The following is a 4,423-nucleotide window of genomic DNA, read 5'->3' on the forward strand; positions in this document are numbered from 1 at the left end:
CTTGATCAAATGGTTGTGGCAGAGCCAGACCAGAATGCAGATAGTCTGCATCCTAATCCAGCTACCTATAGTTCTAGAAATGCTTGATTTAGTTCTAATTAAATGGCAAAAGGGCATAGATGTTAAGGGCAAAGGTTTGGAATTAGGCAGATTTGGGTTCGAATGCAGGTGGATTTTAGGTAAATGACAAATTCCTGCTCAGTTTCCTTTTCCTTCCCTATAAAGATGGCATGAATACAGAATACCTATCCCATTAGGGTTGTTATGGGTTGAGTGAGGAAATATACATTAGCATAATGCTTGGCATATAATTTTTTTTTTTTTTTGAGATGAAGTCTTGCTCTGTCATCCAGACTGGAGTGCAGTGGTGCAATCTCACAATCTCGGCTCACTGCAACCTCCACCTCCCGGGTTCAAGCAATTCTTCTGCCTCAGCCTCCTGAGTAGCTGGGATTACAGGCGCCCACCACCACGCCTGGCTAATTTTTTATTTTCAGTAGAGACAGAATTTCACCATGTTGGCCAGGCTGGTCTCAAACTCCTGACCTCAGGTGATCCACCTGCCTTGGCCTCCCAGAAGTGTTGGAATAACAGGTGTGAGCCACCGCGCCCAGCTAGATTTCACTTTTTAGAGCAGTTTTAGGTTTGTAGGGAAAATAATTACCTTTTGATTCACAGAAATTGATATTATTGTACCCAGTGAAAAGCTGAAAATAACTGGAAAGCATAAAGCACTATACAAATATAAGGTGGTATTTTTCTTATGAATAAATAGTAGGAAATGCCCAGGACCTAGCTAACACACCAGAAAGAGATAAATCAACAGAATTTGTTCTACCTAGGATTTTAAAGAATATCAAGGGTAAAGTTGTGCAATTGCTAGCAAAGTTATGTACCCTGTTATGGCAAACTTTCCAGGGGACTGATGAATTGCCCATCTGAATTCTATCTGAAAGATGAGTTGCAAGCATAGCTGTGGAAACATACACATAGTGAATATCACACTATACTGGACAAACTAGTTGAATCTGTAATTAAATGGTAGGATCACTGAAAAACGTAAAAACAACCTACTGGGGAAAAGCCACCATAGCTTATAAGGGAAGTTCATGTATAAATATTGTGAGCTCTTTAGGGAAATAATGACTAGTGTGGCAAAGGGGAAACCAGCAAATACAATTTACAGACATAAGACTTCTCAAAAATCTTTATATGCAGAGACATTTCCTATTCTTAAATAAGTTTTTGTTTGTTTGTTTTTTCTTTCGAGACGCAGTCCTGCTCTGTCACCCAGGCTGGAGTGCGATGGCACAGTCTCGGCTCACTGCAACCTCCAGCTCCCGGGTTCAAGCGATTCTCCTGCCTCAGCCTCCCTTAAATAAGAATTTTTTAAAATTGGGTTTCCTTGGATTGGCAGCACTTTAATAAAATACATGAGACAAGTGCAGTGGTTTACACTCGTAATCCCAGTATTTTGAGAGGCCGAGGCAGGCAGATCGCTTGAGCCCACAAGTTTCAGACAAGTCTGGCCAACATGGCAAAAACCTGTCTGTACAAAAAATACAAAAATTGGCCAGGCATGGTGGTGCACACCTGTAGTCTCAGCTATTGGGGAGGCTGAGGTGGGAGGATGGCTTGAGCCTGGGAGGCAGAGGTGGCAGTGAGCCAAGATTGTGTCACTGCACTCCAGCCTGGGCAATAGAGCCAGACCTTGTCTCAAAAAAAAAATTTATATATATATATAGGGATGGGAGCTGGTTTACAATGAAGAAAGAGTATATGAATCAATAAATACATTCTAATTTGGAGAAGCCTAAAGAGCAGGGTTTCAAAGATCCCTCTGCTGGGACAAATATATTTAAAATTTGTGTAAGCAATCTGGAGGCCAGCATACCCAGGGTCATAGATGATGTGACTTCTTCTAAGTAGAGAATGCCTACAATAGCAATGGCGGAAATGACAGGAAAATAGGAAAACTCTGAAGCTCGGGTAAGTAGACAGAAAGGTAGCAGCTTCCATTCTTTTACCCTAAATGTCCAGGAGTGTTGATTCCCCTTTTAAATAAAGGGATCGCAGGGAGATGCTGTTAGTTAAGGGAGTGCCATGAGCAAAAGGAAAGCTCCATGTAACTGAAGCCTCAGTGTTCATTCTAAAGTAGGTTTTGGGCAGGGCAGAAGAACTATGAAGACAGACTTTTCCCTTAAGGGTAAATGCCTTGTGGAGGTTTAGCTAAAAATTGTAGTTAGGTACCCTAATGTACGAGCTCAGTTAACTCATGGGCAAGTTTTGAAGGCCAACTTTGATTGAGATTTCCTAAGGCCTTTGAAGGGTGACATGAGCCTTTGTGCAAGAAAAGGCATTCTTTTTTTGTTTTGTTTTGTTTTGAAATGGAGTCTCTCTCTGTCACCCAGGCTGGAGAGCAGTGGCACGAACTGGGCTCACTGCAAGCTCCACCTCCCTAGTTCACACCATTCTCTTGCCTCAGCCTACTGAGTAGCTGGGACTACAGGCTCCCGCCACCACAACCAGCTAATTTTTTTGTAATTTTAGTAGAGATGGAGTTTCACCATGTTAGCCAGGATGGTCTCGATCTCCTGACCTCGTGATCTGCCCGTCTCGGCCTCCCAAAGTGGTGGGATTATAGGCTTGAGCCACCGCGCCCGGCCAAGAAAAGGCATTCTTAAAAGGAGTTTATCCCAATACCAAGTCAATGATAATCTGCACTCCCGTTTATAGATGAAAAAGACCAAAATGTAGCTTAGTTCAGAAGGATTCAGAGATCACTGAACATGAAGTAAAAAATATTTTCTGTTTGTATGCTAGGGTCTCTGTTTTGCTTTCCTTTTACACTGGATAATATCACAGAGTTGGTATGTATGCCTCTGTGTAAAAAACACACAGGTTTCAGATGCTTTAAAAGAATACATTTCAGAAATTTGAAGTTGGTTTCCCTAATTCTTTTTTTTTAAAGGAAAATTTGCATTACTTTAATTATTTTTATATATAGAAAACTCAACAGTGTACATTCAACCCAGTTTGATGCAAGTTCTTTAGCCTTTGTCTTTTTGAGCTTGGCAATGTGAGCCACAGACTTGGGACCCAGGACATTTTCTCAGATCTCATCATATATGTTGTTGTAATTGGTCCTGATAGCTTCCACCAGCTTAGCCAAAGCTCCTTTGTCTTCCACATCAACTTGTGTGAAGGTGACAATGATCCAGTTCTTCCTGTGGACTAGACGTCCCAGTCTTGCTTCCCTCTTGATAATGTAGTAAGGGACCCCCATTTTACAATACAGGGCAGGCAGGAAGACAACCAGACATTGTGTGCCACACGTTGTGTGCAATCACCAGCAGCTGAGCTTTCTTGTTCTCCACCCAGGTGTGATGGTCTTAACTCCTGCTCAAAGGTCAGGTAGTCTCTTAATGGGGACATCCCCTTTGCCGGCAGCTTTCTTCTCAGTCAGGCCAACAGCCTCTGCTTCTTCTCCTTGCTTTGTCTCTGTCCTGTACTTGTGGGCCGGCTTAAGCAGCTAAGTAGCTGTTTGGTGGTTCAGAGCCTGAAAGAACTGGTTAATCGCAGGAGGCACTTCCAGCTGCTTATAGAGGATGGCTCTCTGCCACGGCAACGTGATACAGCGGGGCCATTTCACAAAGCAGGTGAGGTCTCTTTTGGGCTGGATGTCCTGTCCAATGCCAAAATTTTTAGGCCTTTTCTCAAACAGGGGATTCACCACTTTCTTGGACTCCTGATTCTTCATGACAGCAGGGGCTGGAGCCACCTTCTTCCCCTTGGCCTTTGTTCCTTTTGGCATCTTGGGTGGTGGAAGAGAGAGCCAGTTTCCCTAATTCTTACATAGTCTAATGTTCCCTTTTCATTTTATAGTTCCTCTTAAGTAGCTGATTGTAAGGTAATACAAGGAATAGAAAAAAATGCAACTAATTTTCACATCAGTAAGAGAAACAGAAGTCTGGGCGTGGTGGCTCACACCTGTAATCCCAGCACTTTGGGAGGCCGAGGCGGGCGTATCATGAGGTGAGAAGATCAAGACCATCCTGGCTAATGCAGTGAAACCTTGTCTCTACTAAAAATACAAAAACTTAGCCAGGCGTGGTGGTGGGTGCCTGTGGTCCCAGCTACTCGGGAGGCTGAGGGAGGAGAATGGCGTGAACCCAGGAGGCAGAGCTTGCAGTGAGCCGAGCTTGCGCCACTGCACTCCAGCCTGGGTGTCAGAGCGAGACTCTGTCTTTCATATGTAAAGAGTGCATTTACTAAGCATTTGCTTAGTAAATATTTCATTTAATTATTACGACAAATCCTTCAGGTACTATCATTATTCACATCTTAGAATCTGGGAGACTGAGGCTTAGAGATGATGTGTTTAAATAACACATCCCGTGCTACCTGGCTGGGCCAAGAGGAC

The 4,423-nt window shown here is 43.4% G+C and overlaps 1 pseudogene; it reads right to left on the bottom strand.

The window, feature by feature from the left end:
- Positions 1 to 2,580: 2,580 nt before the first annotated feature.
- LOC126957609 (60S ribosomal protein L7a-like) lies at positions 2,581 to 4,209 on the bottom strand (annotated as a pseudogene).
- Positions 4,210 to 4,423: the final 214 nt, after the last annotated feature.

Source organism: Macaca thibetana, chromosome 6, assembly GCF_024542745.1.
Source record: "Macaca thibetana thibetana isolate TM-01 chromosome 6, ASM2454274v1, whole genome shotgun sequence".
NCBI classification, from domain to species: Eukaryota; Metazoa; Chordata; class Mammalia; order Primates; family Cercopithecidae; genus Macaca; species Macaca thibetana.